Here is a 20658-nt window from a genome sequence, read left to right on the forward strand (position 1 = left end):
AAGAAAGAAGAAAGTCAGAGAAGAAAAGAAACAAGAAAAAGTAGTATTTTGAAAATGTAGAGAGGAGAGAGAATCCAGGAGGAAAGGGTGGTCACCAATGCTAAATCTTGCAAAGGTCTCAAAGGTAATGAAGATTGATAAAAGGCAATCAGAATTGGCAATTAAGAAGTCATTGATAACTTTGGTGAAAGCATTTTCAGCTTAGTAATGACATCAAAAGACCAATAGCAAAGAGTCGGATTAGAAGAGGGTAAGTAGGGGCGGCCAGGTAGCACAGCGAGTAAGAGTACTGGCTCCAGTGTCGGGATGACCTGGAGATCAAATCCGGGGTCAGATACTTAGTGCCACACCCAGAAATAACTGGTCGTGTAACCTAAGCAAGTTACTTAACCCTGATTGCTTTAATAAATAAATGAATGAATGAATAAAGAAAGAAAGAAGAGGGGAAGTAGAGTCAAAGAATATGAGAGAGGTAGCTTTTTCAAGGAATTGGTTTATGAAAGGGCAAAGAGCTTTACAATAACTTGAAAGAATGGAAAGATCAAATGAAAAGGTTTTTTTTCTCTTTTTTCCCCAGTGTGGGAGAGCCCTGAGCTTATTTCAAGGCTGCAGGGAATGAACTAATAGATAAGAAGTGACTGAAAATTTGAAAGTTGAAGGAGAAGTGATTGCTTGGGCAATATTCCAAAAGATGGAGATGGAGATGCCATCAAGTGTATGTGTAGACGAGTTGGCATTGGCAAGAAGGATAGCCTCTTCATTAGACTGTTGACTAAAGGAGAAGAAATTTGGGTGGAGCTGTCAAAGGGTTTTGAAATACAGATCAGATAAATTTTATTTAAATTTTAAATCTTTAATTTTTTTAATTTAATTTTTTTAAATGTAAATTAGAAAATTTTTAATATTTAAAATTTTAAAGCTGACTCCAGTATGCCCCTGTCTGTATCTCACATCAGGAAACCATGGATGCCTTAAGTATTTTTATTAACAATGTTGTTGTTATCAGGGAGATGTGGTATACTTGAAGATATCTTCATCTCCAAGCAGAACATCTGACACATAGCAGGGACCTAAAACATACTTGTTGGTTATTTGGTTGACCTATAAGAGTTGACCAAAGTTGCATAGAAATTGGATAGCAGAGCCTGGGTTCAAAGTTCACCCATTAAGAACAAAAGTCAAAAGAGCAGCTATGTGGTAGTATAGCTCAAGCAAAAGGTTTGGAGTCAGGAAGACCTAAGTTCAAATCTGGAGAAGGAAAGAAGTGAGTGAATGGCTAAACTGTGGTGGCGGAGCTATGGGGGAAGAAAAGGAGAGGGATGTGAGTGATGTTGAGGAAACAGAATCAACAAGATTAATGATCAAATATGAGGGAAAGCTACAAAATTAATTTTTATTACAATTTTTAACTTAAAATTTTTATTTAAAATTTAATTTTTAAGATTTTAATCTAAGTTTCTAAATTTCAACTTTTGTACTTTTAATGTATGTTTTTTATTTCAATTTGTTAATTTTAATTTTCATTTTTTTTTTTAGGTTCTGGGCTTTTATTTATTTCGTGTTTGCTTTTATTTATTTATTTATTCATTCATTCATTCATTTAATTATTTATTTATGTAGTGAGGTACATTCAAGTGTGATAGGAATGAAGTCTGAAAAAAGCTCCAGGAAAATCTGAGACAGGAAATAGTACTTTGAGCTCACAAGACGAAGGAAGGCTTCACAGCAAATATGTTTTGGAGGCAATATACCTGGGACCTCTAGATGGCATCGGTGTACCAAGAATATACAGGAACAGTCTATTATATACTATATAGACATAAATTAATATACATATTGTATATAATTTCATATAGTATATAATATAATAATACAACTATAAAAACCATATATGTGTATACACACATATGCATACATGCATACATACACACACATGTCAATCAGGGTTTGTGACTTGCCCAAAGTCACACAGCTAGTGAGTGACTGATGCTGAATTTCAAGCCTCTTGACTCCAGGGCCAGGGCTCTATCCACTGCACTATCTAGCTGCCCCTAGGGACTATATTTTATATTTCCCCTATCTCTAAGCAACATAGTACTAAACAGTTGATTAATAGGCCCATATTTAGTTGTCAGTGTTTGGCTGACTGTCCAGCTTGTAAGCAATGATATTTCACTGAGCTAAAACAGACCTGCACCCTCTCTTTTTACAGATGAGGAAACTGAGGCCCAGGAAGATTAAGTGACTTGACCAAAGTCACACAAATAGTAAATGTCAAAGGCAGGGCTTGAACCCACCACCTGACTCCACTGCCAATACTTTGTCCACTAGACATCAAAATAATTCAACACTTTTTTAAGTGTTTGCTGTATGCAGAGTCCTCTACTAATCAATGAAGACATATGAATTGTAGCTAAGTCCTAGTCCCTATACTTATGAAATTTGAAGTCTAGTAAGGGGTATGGTATATGCACAGATGATAGACACCTGAGAGAGGCAGGTGCATAATGGAGAGGGTGCTGAACTTTAAGTTAGGAATACCTGGCTTCAAATCCTACCTCTGACATTTACTATTTATATCACCAAGGGCAAATGTTGAATGTCTATTATCTTTAGGCAACTGGTCAATGCTATAAGGCATAAAGTGTCATAATTAACCTGTGTGGTAGAGGGAACTTCTACTGCAGGAGTTCTAGCACCTTCTAAATGTGGGGGCAGCTAGGTGTTCTGGATGGAGCTTTATTTGGCCTTTCTACATTCCCTCAACATACTTCCAGTCAATCAAGAAGCCTACTGATTATTAATACATTCCAGGTGCTATACTTACATGCCTATTGATTCCCTGGCTACCTAGATGTACCTAGAACATGCCTCTTCTTTCCCCAAAATAGAGAAAAAGAAAAGATCTCATAAAGCCTATTATTGCTTTTTTTGTGCCTCATCAGTCAGGAAAAAAGATTTGTTCTGTGAAGTTTGGATTCAGTCAAAGGGCTGCACTTAAGGACCTAGAAGGCCACATGTGGACTCAAGACTGCAGGTTCCCCACCCCTGATTAATTTAACCCAACATGCATTTTGCCCCAAAGTTTATAACTTTCTCCTCTCCATGGTAGGCAGTGTCTCCAAAGTGCTTTGCTCTAGGACCTAGCACCACCTAAATTGCAGCTAGATGCACTTTTTTTTGACAGCGAGGAGAAGAAGGAATCTATTTGAAGAGCTGGGATTCAGAAGAGATAGTAGATACATCTTCACTGGGGGAGAAGATGTTAGGGGAAGGCAATGTGATAAAAATGGAAGAGCCCTGGCTCTAGTCAGAGGACCTGGTCTCTAATCCTAACTCTGATGATTACCACCTATGTGACCTTGGACAAATAATTTACTTCCCTGAACCTCAGCTTTCTCATTTAAAGTGAAGGGGTTGGACTACTCCTGGGGTGGGGATTCTGCAGCCTTGAGGCCACACTTGGCCCTCTAGGTCCTAACGGGCTGCACTTCAGAACTTGAAAGGCCACATGTGACCTTGAGGCTACAGATTCCCCACCCCTGGGGTAGGTAGTCATTGAGGTCTATTCTTGCTCTGGATATTAAGTGCATACATGATCCAGTTATATACCAAATTCTTTATTCCAAGCCATGGGTTTAAATCACAAGCAAAACAATGAATATGAAGAATTCAGAGAAGTAGAGGAGGACTTATTAGAACTGATGCAATGTAAAATAAACAGAACTGGGGAAAACAAGATATAAAATTGCTACAATAATGCAAATGTGGAAAGAATAACAATAGCAAAACAAAGTGGAACACTGCATAATTGCCAAGTTTGGGCTGAAGAAAAGATGAGAAAATGCACCTTCTTTGCAGAGGTGAAGCCTATGGGTGTGGTGAGAGTCAGTTGATGTATTGATTAACTTTGGTGAACCTTTTCCCTCTTTTTTAGACATTGTCACAAGAGATGACGTATTGGGTAGGAAATGAGGAGGGATCTATTTGGAAATGAAAGTGATATAGGATAAAATAAGAATACAAATAGGTTCTGGACCTGTGATTTCATTAATTCAGAGAAACCACTGGTGATATGAAATCAAACAATAATGGTAATTTTTTTTTTACATTGTGTAGAAAGTTGTATAGAAAGTAGGCAGCAGAGCAAGGGTTCAAATCTTTCCCGTTAACAAAGAAAGCTAGAGGAGCAGCTATACAACAGAGTGAATTTAGCACCAAGCTTGAAGTCAGGAAGGCCCGAGTTCAAATTGGGAGAGAGAAAGAAGTGAATGAACGGTGAGTCTGAATGATGGTGGTGGTGCTATGAGTAGAGAGAAGGAGAGGGATGTGAGTGATGGCTATGAAATAGAATTAACAGCACTACTGATCAGATATGGGGGACATACAGAAAAATAATTTTTAAAAATTAAATTTCTAAAGTGTATATTTTTAAATTTAAATTTTAAGTTTCAATTTTCAAATTTTTATAGTCTTAATTTCTAAATTATAAGTTTCATATATTTTTGAATTTAGAATTTTAACTTTGGATTTTAAAGTTTAAATTTGTTAATTCGATATTTAATTTTAAATTGCATATATTCATGCATGATATACAGTCTTCTCCACACTCCCCTATCCTTTTTAAAGTTCTTCTGTTTGAATTTTCAAGACATTCTTCAATTGCATTCTTATCAGCCTTTGTAATACTTCATCTCTGAATACACATCTGTAATTCCTATATTTTAAACACTAGCAGTCTAAAGTCCAAATCCTTTTCTTACATCTCACCTTTTTAGTCAATTTTTCACCTTGAAAATGTTTTTTCTTCTTTCTTGTCTTTAATTGCTAACTATTAGAAAAATACAAACCTATGCTCCTATGGTCTTTAGTTTCTTGGACAAGACTTTCTAATCATTGACTATGCTCTTTAGGTTCCTTCTGGAAGTATTCTATTTGCCCTCCTGAATCCCTCAGAAATACTTCATTGTGCCTAGAGGGCGGAGAGATATTCTTCTGGTCACTTTACCTTCTTCAGGAAAGAGATCAGCCTATGTTTCTTAAGAATGGAGATAATACAATGACACAGTGTGGAAGAAATATAAGCAACATCTACTCAGTGCTAGTCACTGAACACCTACCCTACTTTCCACAATGGTGGAGATTGTTGGCTGTTTTTTTAAAAGAAAAACTACTTTTGGATCTTTACATTTCAACTTTAAATCACTAGTTCACATTGTTACAGTCAATTACCAACACTTATTAATCTGACAACCCCATTGAATTTGTTGTCCTTAGTCTCAATAGCAAGTTCATAGCTATACCCACCTTCAGTGCGGTATCCACTCCTATCCGTTTCAACATCTCGTCTCACCCACTCTCTCATTTTCCTCTCTGAGTATATCACTTATCACTCCTTTCTTATCTTGCCGAAATTTTTTCCTCCTTTTCTTTCAAATCTTCCTTTTCAGGTTCTATTCCTACTCTTCCTTAATCTTTTTAGATCCTCCTTAATTATTTTTATATCCTATCCCTCTTTATACCCAGAAGTAGAATTTGGACATGTACCCCAGGAAGCTAGGTGGTGTTAATGGATAACTGGACCTGGAGTCAGGTGGACCTGAATTAAATCCTGTCTTCAAATGCTTACTATGTGACCCTGGGCCTCACTTAGCCTGCCTTCAGTTTCCTCCTATAACATGAGGGTGATAATAGCAACTACTGCCCAAGGAAAATCAAAGTGAAATATATGTAAATTTATTTCTAAATCTTAAAGTGTTATATAATGACTAGCTATTATTATTCTAATTTTCCCCAATTTCCCTAAATATCATCTGCCCAAATCTAACTACTGACTTCACATTCTCCAAGTCACCTACATGATTTCCTTCTCCCCATTTGGCTCAAGTCCTTCTCAAGGAAGCTGAAAGAAGTATCCTATAGGAAGAAAAAACAGAAGCTTATTACTGACAATGATTTGAACATGAGAAGGACTATAAACCATACAAGCAAGGACTTGTGTCTTGGTATCCTCAGTGCCTGACACATATTGTAAGAGATACTTTAAAAATCCTTTTTAAGTGAGGGGGTGGGGAGGATGTACAGATGGTATAGATAACTTCCTGGGTGTTTTTTTTTCCCCTGGAAAGGAGAGATACAGATTGGTTATTTGGGGGGGTGTCAGAGTCAAATAAAGGGGAACTTTGTACATGAATTATTGAAAACATAGCTGGGAAGAACACGCGTAGATGTTCTCTTGTGGTAGGAGGGGAATAAAACAAATCTCACCTCAGTGATCTAGGAACACAGCGTCCTGGCACAGCAAGATCCCTGCTTTCTCTGTGAGCACTCTCAAACTTGGAGCTATGACTCATGGTTGCACCGTTGGGAACAGAGTCTTCCTTTTCAACCCCCCTTGCACCCTTCACTCCCACCCCAGGAACAATCAGTAATCATCAGGACAGGCAGACCTTTTCAAGATATGCTCCCAAGGATAACTGCATGAACCCTACTTTAAATTCAAGTTCAAGGAGTCCATCTGTTGGGACACCAGCTCCATCGAGGTCCCATGTGTGACATGGGCCTGGGAAAACATACATCCCCAATTTTTTGTCTTGGTTAGGAAATAAGTAAAGTCCACCTTGGTTCCAGATATCTCTGCCCAGATTTCTGAATCTAACTGATTACTAACTTTCTATCTTCTACCTTCTGTCCTAAGTGATCTTTCTCCTCTAACCCCGATTGATTGCTATTCACAGTCCAAACTGAATAATCCTCTATGGCCTGTCCAAATCGATGTCTCTTTCCTCTTAGCAGTTCTTACTCAGACTGTGCTATCTGCTCATTATGAAGTGAGTCACCCTGGAGGAATTAGGCAGGCATCTCATGCTTTACCAATATTATTTCAAATAAATGCAGTGTACAAAGAGATAATGCAAATGGAGTATAAAGTAGGAGTGGGAAATTCATCACATTATTTTCTCTGAAGTTCATAAAAGAGTTGAATATCTAAATATCTTTTGCCCCAAACCTATCTACTGAGTGGCGCATTCTTCAAGTCATCTACATGATTTCCTTCTTTCCATTTGCCTCAAGTCCTTCTCACCTCTCCCCAAGAAAGCTGGAAGAAAAGAGCATCCAATAGGAAGAAAAAACAGAAACCTATTAGTGAAAATGATTGAACATGAGAAAGAATGGAAATCATGCAAGCAAGCACTTGCATTTTGGTATCCATGGTGCCTAGCACAATGCCTGGAACATATTATAAGAGGTACTTTTAAAATGCTTGTTAAGGTGAGGGGGTGGTGAGGATGTAGATTTGGTGGTTTAGATGACTCTTCCTAGGTGTTTTTCCCTAGAAAGGAGAGATAAAAATTGGTTGAAAATGCACACACACACAATTACACACACACACATACACACACACAATTACACACACACACACAGACACACCCCACACAACACAGAGTTTGATTTAGAGACAAGCAAATTTTCTAAGCATGGTGACATATGCCTGTAATCTCTGCTACTAAAAAGGCTGAAGCAGCAATAAGCTTGAGGTTGAGAGCTGTGAACTGCAAAAGGGGAGGGAAAGGAAGGCAAGAAAATAACATACAGGATATGCTGCGGATAGAGGTAGGGGAAAGACAACAGTGGTAAGGAAGAAGATTTGTTAGAAATTTATTGAAGTATGGTGGGCAGAGTCAAAATGGTGGTGTAGAAACAGGACCTCCGTGGCTCTGTCTCCCACCAGATCCAATTCATGTAAAAGGGGACTCTGCACAAACTTTGGAGCTATAGAACCCACAAAATGACACAGAGAAGCTAACTTCCCACAAAGGAGAGCCCAGCAGGCCGGCAGGAATCGGCCAGCACAGCGCTCTGGGATCTGAACCCAGCCCAGGTCAAGCCAAAGATTTAAGCACAAGGGCAGGCCTGACAAACCACTGGCTAGAGGGACTCCAGATAACCAGCAGCTGTGGCAGTTTGCAGAATTATTAACACATAGATGCAAAGCACAAAGTGAGAGGCCAGTGAAGTGTGGACTGTGGGATCCCGTAGTTGGGAGTGCGTCGGCTTTTGACCCTGGGGAGCAAAGCCGCTGAGGGCTGCAGTGCAGCTGCCACCCCATGGCAGCTTCTGCTCCTGGCCTGCAGAGGGTAGGAGGACCAAGCAACCAGTCTGAGGGGTAATCACTCTTGCTTTAACCTGCTTGGATCTGGATTGAGATCTAGGCTGGAGGTCCTGGGGTGTGTGACCAGCTTGCCAGACCATGTGGAGGTTTCAGAGAGGGCACCCAACTAATACCTTCAGTAGCTGAGAAAACCCCAACGTTTGGGATGAAGCTCCCCTGTCTGATGGCAGAGTCCTACTGTGGCAAAAAGCCCAGGGGTCAAGTGACTGAGTGGTGACATGAGCAGGCAAAGGAAGCAAAATAAACAGAAGAATCCAACATTAGACTCCTATTTAGGGGACAAAAAGGATCAAAGCATGGAACAGGAGGAAGACAGTGAAGTCAGAACTCCTGCACCAAAAGCTTCCAAGAAAATTACTGGTTACAGGCCATAGAGGACCTTAAGAAGCACATAAGAGAAGTAGAGGAAAAACTGGGAAGAGAAATGAGAACAATGAAAGAAAATTAAGAAATGAGAGTCAACAGCCTGACTAAAGAAAATCACACCTTAAAAAACAGACTGACTCAAATCGCAAAAAGAGGCTCAAAAAGGCAATGAGGAGAAGAATGCCTTAAAAAGCCAAGTTTGCCAGATGGAAAAATAATCTCCAGAGCTCACTGAGGAGAATCATTCCTTCAGAATTAGATTAGAGCAAATGGAAGCTAGTGACCTTATGAGAAATCAAGATGCTGTTAAATAGATCCAAACAAATGAAAGAATAGAAGGTAATGTGAAATATCTCATGGGAAAAACCATTGACCTGGAAAATATATCCAGGAGAGATCATTTTAAAATTATTGGACTACCTGAGAGCCATGATTAAAGAAAGAACCTAGAAATCATCCTCCAAGAAACTGTCAAGGAAAACAGCCCTTATGTTTTAGAATCAGAGGGCAAAATAGAGGTTGAAAGAATATACCGATCACCTCCTGAAAAGGATCCCAAAAAGAAAACTCCTAGGAATATTATAGCCAGATTCTGAAATTCCCAGATCAAAGAGAGAATATTATAAGCAGCCAGGAAGTAACAATTTGAATATTGTGGAAACACAATCAGGATAATTCAGGATCTGGCAGCTTCTACACTAAGGGACCGAAGGGCTTGGAATATGAAATTCTGGAGGGCAAAGGAGCTGGGATTAAAACCAAGAATCACCTACCCAGCAAAACTGAATGTCATGTTTCAGGGAAAATATGGTCATTCAGTGGAATAGAGGACTTTCAAGCATTCTTTTTTTTTTTAAAGCAATTGGGGTTAAGTAACTTGCTCAAGGTTACATGTCCAGGTGTTTCTGGGTGGGTGCTAAGTGTGCGAGCCAGGATTTGATCCCAGGTCATCCCTACACTGGGGCCTGGTGCCCTTACTTTCTGTGCTACCTGGCCACCCCATGGCTACCCCACTTTCAAGCATTCTTGATGATAAAAAACAGAGTTGAATAGAAAATTTGACATTCAGATCCAAGAAGCAAGAGAAGCATGAGAAGGTAAACAGGGAAAAGAAATCATAAGGAACTTATCAAAGTTGAACAATTTACATTCCTACATGGAAAAAGGATAATTGTAACTGAAGAAACTATTCTCAGTATGAAAATAGTTGAAGGGAATATATATGTCTGTATCGGAGGGTATACGGGTGTATGAATACATATGTGAATATGTGTATATATATTTACAGGTATACATAGATAGATGGCACAGGAACAATTAAATAGGAAGGCATGATACTTAAAAGGTGAAATTAAGAGGTGAGAGAGGAATATAATGAGAGGAGAGGGGAGAGACAGAATGAGGTATGCTATCTCATAAAGAAGAGTCAAGGGAAAATGGTTACAATGGAAGGGAAGAATAGTAAGACAAAAGGGAATGGGTCAACCTTATTCTTGTTGAATTTGGCTCAGGGAGGGAATGACATACACACTAAATAGGGTTTCTCACCCTAAAGGAGAGTAGGGGGGAAGGGGAAGAGAGCGGGGATGATGGAAGGGAAGGCAGGCTGGAGGGAGGGAAGTTGAAAGCACCCACTTCTGAATAGGGATGGGATCAAAGTAGAGAACAGAACAAGTGGGAGGTGGGATAGGAGGGAGGGAAATATAGTCAGTCTTTTACAATATAACTACTAAGGTAATGTTTTGCATTAGCTACACATGTACAACCAATACTGAATTGTTTATCTAGAATTCAGTTTTAAAAGCAAATGTTGATATTGATATATATATATATGTATATACATATATGTATATACACATGCTATTATTAATACTATTCTACATGTAATTGGGAAATAAGATATACAGGCACTGGGGCATAGAGATCCACCATGCCCTACTGGAAAAGTTGAAGGGGGTATGGGAGAAGATATGGGAGAGAGCAGATTGGGGGAGGGGATATCCTATGGGACTGCTATTTTGGGGCGGTGGGTAGGGAAAAAATAGGGAGAAAATTTGTAACTCAAAATGTGGCAGAAATGAATGATGTAAATCATAAGTTAATAAAGCATTTGGAAAAAATGAAATCTATTGAAGTATGAAATAATCAAGTTGGTTCTGTATCATTTTTTTTTATTTTGAAAAGCATATTTAGAAGATATACTCAAATTTAAAAGAAGAAAATTTATCAAAGTTTACACCAAAAAAAAAGACAGGAAATATCTTAAATAGGAAAACAACATAATCTTCAATTACTTATGTAGTTATTCAAGCCAATTTTCAGACTTCATTGGCTTATAAATATCAAGCTTCCCTCCCACCTCATCCTACCATTCCTTAATTTGATTTGTGAAATTCAACTGACTGCCCAGATTCTTCATTTAACAAAATTTAAGAAGTGTGAAATATGCTTAGAATTACAGTTGGTAAGATCCCAACCTATTAATTTAGTTAATAATTCCCATTTCATACCGTATTTTGAAGATACTATTTTTGTTTTCCATTTTGGAAACTATGGAAATTCCCAAATCCCCAAACCATGCTTTTGGCACTAGATCCCAATTCGCTGTCATGTGTAGCCCTGTGGATTCTCTGGTGGTATAGCTGCCCAGGCTGTTCCGTGCCTCTGGCATTTGCTGTGAATCAGTGCCATCAGAACAGGGCTTCTCTATTCAGTTTTCTGCCATTTTGTCAAGAGTCAGGAGAGGAGCGAGGATTCCAGCCCTGTGAGTTTCCACAATGCAGCCATTCAGCACCATTTCATCCCAAATTATATGCACTTTATCCAAGTTAAACATTATCTCCAATTCACTCACTCGACTGAAATGCATGTCCCAAACTTCCACAACATTATTATGGATGAATTCATATACAGCCATTTCATTCTCGGTTTCATTGATTCCAACCACCATGAAGGGCGCTGCATACTGCCAGTATATGAACTCAAAATCCTTATACTCCATAAAAGAGCATTGTTCCTTGGTCCGTGATAAGCATGTTTTAATGACATCTGCTTCCAGAATGGTTCTCTTATTGATTTCCACATGTTCATAGTATCTAGAAGGTCTGGTCTGTCCTTGCTTGTTGATACAGCACAGAAGTGTCAGCTGTAACTGGAAGAGTATACCTTGGGGGGCCCCGGCCGAGGAGGACCGGCAGCAGCAGCAGCAGGTCCTGGCAGGGGTCCCCTGTCCCCCCTCTTCCCTCCCGAGGCAGGAAGCTTTCCCCGCGGCCCCTACTGGCTGCGTGGTGCGGGCTTCCTCGGGGCAGCCGTTTTGGTTTCTAGTATGGGGTCCTCCTGGGCTTCTCCAGCGGTGGTGCTGGCCTGAGCTGGGCATCCGTGAACCTGGGACAATCCCTCCGCCGAACCCCAGGGTGGGGGAGGGAGGCAGCCTGTATCATTTTTAATTGACCTTATTTACAGTTAATTGATTTTTGTCCTGTAACTGCCTAGGTCATAGTTCTTTGTCATTGAACGTAGTTCAGAATTCAGAGGGCTTGTAATGAGTTTGGAAATCCAGTTCTCTAGTGAATCATTGTTCTATTTTTTAGGCAAGGAAATCTGTTACCCTTGAAGAAAGCCGGTGGCACCAGGGAGTCTGATCTATTTACCACCGAGCTATGTTTCAAGGGTGTCTGGTTTATTACCCCAAGAAGTCTGACTTGCTGTCTCTTTCCTCCAAGAAGTAGCTAGACTAGGACAAAGACCATTTCTTAGTCACAGGAGGGAAGGAGGCTGTAGCTAGACCACATCTCTAATTTCCATCCAATCATATTTTCTTCTACTTATGATGCTAGCCTTACTATTTACTATACTCTTCAAAAACTTAAGAGAGAGGTGACCCCCTCATTCAGGCTCTTAAGCTTAGATGGGAAAGCGGAGGTCCTAGGTAGTGGTAAACTGATGGTTTACTAATAAATTGATTGTACTCAGAACTTTGTGTCTCAGTCTACCTTAATTTTACCTGCTACAAGTCATAGAGACAAAATATGATGAGATCCAAGGTGCGGAAATAGAAAGGAGGAAAGGAATGTAAAAGATACTGGAGAAGCAAACTCAGTAAGATTTATTAATAAATTCCATGGGGTAGAGTAAAAAGGTAACTCAGGTTCTGCCTGATTAGGTTAGTGGTGCCATCAACATGTAACCCATTTCACAGGCTCACAAATGTCTGTAGGTTCATGTGGACTGGGGTCAATTCTGGAGGCTGACCCTAAAAGGTCTGTTTTATCTCTGGCTCATTTTGTCTCCTCCAGGAGTTTACAGTAGGGAAAACTCCAAAATAATGCTGAGAAAAACCTGATGCCCAAATGGGAATGTGGTGTAATGGTCAGACTCAGTCCAGGAGTCAGGAAGACCATGGCTCAAGTTCCATATCTGACCCATAATAGATATCACTCATATTGGACAAGTCATTTAGCCACTGAGTACTCACCATAAGAGTTACTTATGTAAATTGGCAAAGGGAGTTTCCTCACCAGGAGTTCCTAGAGGTTCATAACTTTGTCTCTCTGAGTGTTATCTGTAAAAAGGGCATTTTAATATCTATACTACCTGCCTTGCAGAGGGGTTAAGCATTTCATCAGTAAGCAAGTCAACAAGCATTTATTAAGCACCTATTCCTTAATAAATAGGCATTGTACTAAACAACGAAGACACAAAGAAAGGCAAAAAGCAGACCCTGCTTTCAAGGACCCCAGAGCATAATCGGGGAGATGACACGCAAACAGCTGCATGTAAACAAAATACATACAGGAGAAGTTGGAGATAACCAGCAGGGGAAAGCATTAGTGTTATGGGGAATTGGTAAAGGCTTCTCCAGAAATTAGGATTTTAGCTGGGATTTGAAAGAAGTCAGGCAATAAAATGGAGGAGGAAGGACATTCCACCCGGGGGGCACAGCCAGGAAAAATACAGAATCAGGAGATGGAGTGTGGAGTGTCTTATGTCAGGAACAACTAGGAAGCTTTGCAGAATCTTTAATCCATACAGAGATATCAGTTATCATTACGTTATCATTGCATTAGCATATCATTATCATTACAGACTCCTTGAGGTACATAACTAATTAGCATTTATGTAACTTTTAGATATTTGCAAAATACTTTCCCCACATGATAACCCATTGAATATTAGTTTAAACATTTGTATTCTCATTTCACAGGTGATGAAACTGAGCTACAAAGAAATAAAATGATTTGCAATCTTCTTCTCCCCACCCTACATATCCAATCAGGCATCAAGTACTGTGCTCACATGTCTACACTTCTTGCTTGTCTCTCCTTTTTTCTCACATGGCCACTCCCCTGCTTGAGGCCCTCATCATCTTTTCCAGGGCTATTGTTATAACCACATAATTGGTCTTCCATTCTCAAGCCTCTTCTTTCTTCAAGCCATCATAAACACAACTATTAAAGTGATTTTCCTAACAATGTATGACCATGGCCCTTCCCTACTAAATAAACTCCAATAATTCCCTATTGTCTCTTGGGTGGAATGTAACCTCCATTAGCATTTAAACTCTTCACAAATGGTCCTAGACCTAGCTTTCAAAAATGATTATACATTACTCTCCTTCAGACATCCTACATTCCAGTCGAATTGAAATTCTTGCTATTTTTCATCACTTAGCACTCCAACTCTGACCTCCAAACCTTTGCACTAGCTGTTGGCCATGCCTGGAGTACACTTCCTTCTCAACTTTTGTGTCTTAGAATCCCTTGTTTCTTTCCACACTCTACTCAAGCTCCACCTTCTACATGAAGTGGTTCCTGCTTCTCGACCCATCCTGATCTACCAGTGGCCTCCCCACCTCCACCCCCATCAAAATTACCCATTTGACCCAATCCTTTTTTTTGCCTCCCCTTCCTGGTTTTTGTGACTCTGCTTTCTCCTGGTTCTTCTGCCTGTCTGGGTCATGGCATGCCATGACAGTCCCTTCCTGGTTTTCTTCAGTGTTACACCTAACAGCCATATCCTTCTCTTAAAAAATCCTGTCCTAGGTCCTCTTCTCTTTTTGCTCTATAACATCTCACTGGGTGATAATCATTATATGCCATGGGTTAACTTATTATTTCTGTGAAGATGATTCCAAGATCTTTTTATCCAGTTCTAGTCTTTCTCCTGAGCCCCAGTCCCATATCACCAACTCTCTTTGGATATCTCCACCTGGATGTCTTGTAAACTTTTCAAATTCACACTGTTCAGAAGAAAACAAAACAAAATAACTCCTAATCTTTCCCACAAACCCTTGCTTCTTCCAAACTTCCCTATTACTTTTGATGGCACCACCATTTTCCCAGGCATACAAGTTCACACTCTTGGTTTCACCCTCAACAATCCACTCTCATTTACTCCACATATCTAACTCTCTGTCATATGTTGCTATTTCTACATTCACAACATATCACGTATGCTTCCCCTTCTCTCTATTCACACAACCAACAGCCTAATTCGTCACCTTACCATCTTGCCCCTGAGCTAATGCAAGAAATTCTTAACTCGTCTCCCTGCTCCATTTCTTCTTCTCCCTGCCCTACTCCAACCTCTCTTCCATTCAATTGCTGAGGTGATTTTTCTAATGTGATATCTAACCATGCTACATACACACACGCACATGCACGCTCACACATACTCCACATACAAGTATTTAATGAGTTCCAGTGGCTTTCTGCTACTTTGAGAATGAAATACAGACTCTTCTGTTTGACATTTAAAGTTCTTAATAACCAAGCCTTTATTAGAACTCCCTTCCACACCCTATGTGATGCAGCTACACTGGGCTACGTGCAGTTCCTCACATAGGACTCTCCATGTCCTACCTCATTCCTTTGTATTAGCTGCCCTTTGTGCTTAGAATGTTCTACTACCTTACCACCCTGCTTGCCCTTCTCCCCAGGATTTTTCCTCTGAGATTACTATATATCTAGAGATAGAGAAATAGAATTACTATATATGTGTATATATGTACACACATATACACATATATACATATGTATATACATAATTGTGTGTATATCTACATAGTTGTCCAGTCATTTTTATTCATGTCCAATTTTTCAAGACCTCATTTGGATTTTTCTTGGAAAAGATACTGGAGTGATTTGCCATTTCCTTCTCTAGTTCATGTTACAGATGGGGAAACTGAGGCAAACAGAGTTAAGTGACCTGCCCAGGGTCACACAGTTGCTAAATGTCCAGGCTAGATTTGAACTCAGGAAAATGAGTGTTCCTTAATCCAAGCCTGACAGTCTATCCACTAGTCCATCTAACTGCTCTGGGGATATCTGGAAAGAGAGAAAATACCCAGTGCTCCATCCACTTCCTTTAATTAATACTACAAAAATGCTACACGACAAACTAAAAGCACTAGTTTAAGCTTTCTAATATTTCATGAATAAGAGTGTACTATTGGCCACCCTAGTTCAAGCCCTAACCATTTCTCCCTTTGATGATCACAGGAGCCCCAATTGCTTCCCCACTTCCAGCCTTTCCCCTTTCCTATTGATCTCGAACATAGCTGCCAAACTGAAGCTCCTGAAACACAAGTCTGACTGTGTTGTTCCCCTTTTTAAGAGGATCCACTGGTTTCCTTTTTCTCTAGGATAAAGTACAAACTCCAATGCCTGACACTAACCGCCTTGGGCTTTTACTCTCTTCCCTGGCAGATCACGCATTATTGTCCCTCATGTGCTCTATGTTCCATCCAAACTGATCTACTTCCTATTGTCTAAGCATGGCAGTACATCTCCTGCCTCCATACCTTTCTCTCATGCATAGAATACTCTTTCTCCACAAGTCTCAATCCTAGACCCTTATATACAGTGGAAACCAGAGCATGAAAATGTTACTTCTGACCCCACAGTTAATGTAAGTTATCTTTACTGTAAACGGCAAAAAGAGCTCTAACTGTCACCATGGGAAGACTTGCACATGACCACAGACCAATCCAGGCACTATGCCTTCTGTGCTCCGTTTCTATATAATACCTGGTCTGGCCTGAGGGTGGCGTGAAGATCTACACTGTCCTGCCACCTCCCAAGACAATTGGCTTCATGAGAAAGCTTCCCCAATAAAATCAATTTACTTCCATGCTGGTATGAACTGTCCTCTTTCTTCAGTATCTAAGAATTCTCTTGGAGGCAGGACTGTCCCTCATGATACTCTGCCACCCTATGAGTGGCATAATCAGAGCAGAACAGATCTTCCACCTTCCACCTTAGACCCATCCAAAGTTCAGCTCCAATGCCACCTCTTACAAGAGGTCTTTCCTGATTCCCCCAGTTACCGGAGTCTACACCCATGTTACTTTATAGTTTGTGTTGTATGTACCTAGTAAGTACTTAGCTAGGCATATGGTAAATTCACCAGCAGAGTATAATCTCTTTGAAGGTAAGGATTGTCTCATTGTTGTCTTTTTTTTCCCCAGCACCTAGATTAGTGCCTAGTGCATTAAGCACCTACTTAATATTACAGATATTTTTGAATGGAATAATCTAATGTTGGCAGTTTAAAGATTTGTTCCATGAGAGGCATTCAGTAAATGTTGAATAAGCGAATGAATTAATATCGCAGTTTCCTATGTGACATAAGAACAATTTAACATAGATGTGCAGGGAAAATTGCCCAGTTGTCTTAGAGGAGAGGCAGAAATATTACCTGCTTCCCATCTCCAAGCCACTCTCACCCTGTAGCAGGGTGACGAGACAATGGTTCCACGAAAGTGCAAGAGTGCATTGTAAATATACAGCAATATGATTTCAATACTCCCAAACATCTGTGATTTCAACAATATGGATTATATATGCGTCAGCTGTCTCACATCACAAATAATAATAACTAGTATTTGTATATAGCACTCACTATATACCAGGCACTGTGCTAAGTGCTTAACAATTATTATTTCATCAGAGTCTCACAACAACTCTTCACAGTAAGTGCAACTATTATCCCCATTTTATAGATGAGAAAACTGAGGCAAACAATGGTTAAGTGACTTGCTCAGGGTCACACAGCTAGTAACTGTCTGAGCTCATATTTGTACTTAGGTCTTCCTGACCCCTTTCCTGGAGCTCTTGGCACTATGCCACCTAGCTGCTGCCACACCTTTACAAACTATCCAAACCTTAAATGCTTTCATGAATTGCTGTTGTCAAAACTTTCATTACCTGGTGGGTGATATTGAGGAAGGATTATTAGCACTATTCTTAGTAATGGTGAGAGATACAACTAAACCAGATCTGTCCAGGAGCATTAACAATTAAACTAGAATGAGTAGAACAGACCAAAAATGGAAAATGTCTGCAATTTCCATAGCAAACTATTTTCTCCACCAATAACAATTGAGCTACAATAGTTGAATTCTAGCATCACAGTTGTATATGTGCTGTGTGAGTAAACTCCCTATTACATGTAGCATGAAGGTGTCAAAATGAGTAAGTTAATGAATAAACACTATTGTGTTTAAGGATAAGATCATTTAGAAACATTTATGAGTTATACGGAACAGCTCTTTGGAAGATGGTTTCCTGAAGCAAAGATTTCTTTGTCTACCAAGTGTTCTAGTTTGTCATAAGATTTCTCAAGGCTAAATAACCTGCTAAGAGGCCTCCATAAAATTCTAAGCAATTATCTCAGACCACAAAATTTGCATTTAAGTGCCATATTGAGGGCAGGGTTCTTATCTAACAGAAAGGAAAGACAAGACAAAGATTCTGTGAAATAAGAATATATGAAATTCAAAAACATATACACCTAAATAAGATGAAAGTATTGCAGGTATAACAGAGCTGAATCCACCTATGGGGGCCATCTTAGGGAAATACACCCAGAAATCCCTAGGAAACTTCTGGGAACTCCAAGCATGTGGTTCTTGGCATTTCCAGGCTCATCAATTCTATGGCTATTGCTTCTAGCCATGTAGCATCCCAAATGCCTTAGCTGGGTTGACCAGTAGTATGACCTCTGCTTTGGTGGTCACATTCAGGGCTGGAGTGACACTCTGGTTCTTTCACACAGATGGCCTCACTAGGAGCATGGGCTCAACCAGGCAGCTTAATGCAGATGTCTCTGAATAACTTTGTCCTTGTCTATTTTTTTTTCCTTGATCTTAGGCAAGATCAGAGTTCCAAAGACTGTCTAGGGAAGCTGCTCTTGTCGTATTAGTTTCCTTTTGTATAATGAGAATATTAGGGTCTCATATTTATACATAATTAAAAATGTAAAAGCTAGGCCTTCTTCTAGGGCTATATCCCAAAAAGATCATACAAGTGGGAAAAGGACTTATATATACAAAAATATTTATAGCAGTTCTTTTTGTGGTGGCAAAGAATTGGAAGTCAAGGGGATGCCCATCAACTGGGGAATGGCTGAACAAGTTGTGGTATATGCATGTTATGGAATACTATTGTGCTATAAGAAATGAGGAGCAGACAGACTTCATAATGACCTGGAAAGACTTTTATGGACTGATGCTGAGTGAGGGGGGCAGGACCAGGAGGACTTTGTACACAATTACAGACACATTATATCTGTGATGACTAACTTTGATAGACTGGACTTCTCTCAGCAATGCAAGGTTAGAAGACAACTCCAAGAGACTCATGATGAAAAGGGATCTCCACATCCAGAGTAAGAACTACAGAGTCTGAAAGCAGACTGAAGCAAACTACCTGCTCTCTCTCTTTTGTATTTTGTCCCTTCTTTCTCATTGTTCATTCCATTGGTTATAATTCTTCCTTACAACTTGACTCATGTTGAGTGTGAAGGTTATTTGTAGAACCTATATTGGATTGCATGCCTCCATGGGGAAGCAGGGGGGAGAAGAGGGAAAGGGAGAAAATTTGAAACTGAAGGGATTGTGGAACTGAATGTTGTAAAGTAAAAGTAAATTATATATATATATATATATATATATATATATTTTAAGCTAGGTCTTAATGCTTAGCTGAATTGATTAGACTTGTAGTTTGGGTTACTCTCTATCTATTGAGATTAATTGACTTTATCTTCATAAAGCATAAGTCTGACCATGATATTCACTTCCCCAAAAAAACTCCAATGACTCCCCATTACTGCTAGGACCAAATATAAAACCCTCTGTTTGGCATCTAAAGTCCTCTATAATCTGGCCCCTTTCTGCCTCTTCCGTCTTCTACCTTGCTTCCTTTCAGGTATTCTGCAATCCACTGGCACTGGTTCTCTTGCTGTTGCTGGGACACAATTTCATCAGAGGGACTCAGAGCATTTTCATGGGCTAACTCCATGTCTGGAATGCTCCCCCTTCATCTCCAACTCTTGCCTTCTCTGACTTCCTTCAAAACTTAGCTAAAGGGTCTGGTGGCACAGTTGAGGAAATGAGCTCCCAGATTGAAGTCAGAAAGAGCTGAGTTCAAACTGCCCTGACACTTACTATCTGTGGAATTCTAGGCAAGTCACTTAATTTTTGTCTGTCCCACTTTCCTCAACTGTAAAATTAGGATAATACTTACCTAATAAGGTCATTGTGAGAATCATATGAGATAGCATTTGTTTAAAAAAAAAAGCTCTTAACAGTGTCAAGCACATAGTAGGCACTTTACCTCTCCAAAATGTCTTTTCCAGTCTTTCATGTCTTAGTGCCTTCCCTCTGAGACTATCCCCAATTTATCTTGTACACATTGTATTTGTATATAGTTCATTGCATGTTTTTTCCTCATATTAAACCTGTGAGTTATTTAAGAGTAGGAATAGTTTTTTACCTATCACTCTATCCCCGAAACTCAGCGCAGTTCCTGGCACATAGTAAGACAATAAATGCTTCTTGACTTCACAGATGGAGGTCCCCAGCAGATTAAGGGGGAGGAGGGCAGAATACCCCTGTGTAATACCTATAGAAAGCAGGCACAGGAACTATATGGGATAGAAAAGGATGTGTGGGTTGTGACCTGTGCAGCTATTTGCTGTTGTTCAGTTGTATCTGATTGTTCATGACCCCTTTGCATCTCATTTTACAGGTGAGAAAACTGAGGCAAAGAGACTTAAGTGACTCGCCCAGGGTCGCACAGCTAGCATATGTCTGAGGCCTGAGTTGAACTCAGGAA

At 39.8% G+C, this 20658-nt stretch overlaps 1 protein-coding gene and 1 pseudogene across 3 annotated transcripts in view; both read right to left on the reverse strand.

Moving 5' to 3' along the window:
- Nucleotides 1-20658, reverse strand: part of LOC138172491 (serine protease inhibitor Kazal-type 9-like) — an 81270-nt gene that overhangs the window by 60064 nt on the left and 548 nt on the right. The window contains exons 1-2 of one of the 3 annotated variants that reach the window (XM_069102262.1): nucleotides 6268-6805; nucleotides 5859-5916 (exon numbers count right to left, since the gene is read on the reverse strand). The exons of 1 other annotated variant lie outside the window; for it this stretch is intronic. The gene's annotated coding sequence lies outside the window, so the exon portion shown is untranslated. Of the gene's footprint in view, nucleotides 1-5858; nucleotides 5917-6267; nucleotides 6806-20658 lie in introns of those variants that run through there. One more of the 3 variants, XM_069102266.1, reaches the window with a different exon arrangement.
- Nucleotides 10810-11915, reverse strand: LOC138172840 (AP-4 complex subunit sigma-1 pseudogene; annotated as a pseudogene).

Source organism: Petaurus breviceps, unplaced genomic scaffold (assembly GCF_028583685.1).
Source record: "Petaurus breviceps papuanus isolate PSGF00001 unplaced genomic scaffold, PetGlider_PUasm1.0 551, whole genome shotgun sequence".
Taxonomy (NCBI): domain Eukaryota; kingdom Metazoa; phylum Chordata; class Mammalia; order Diprotodontia; family Petauridae; genus Petaurus; species Petaurus breviceps.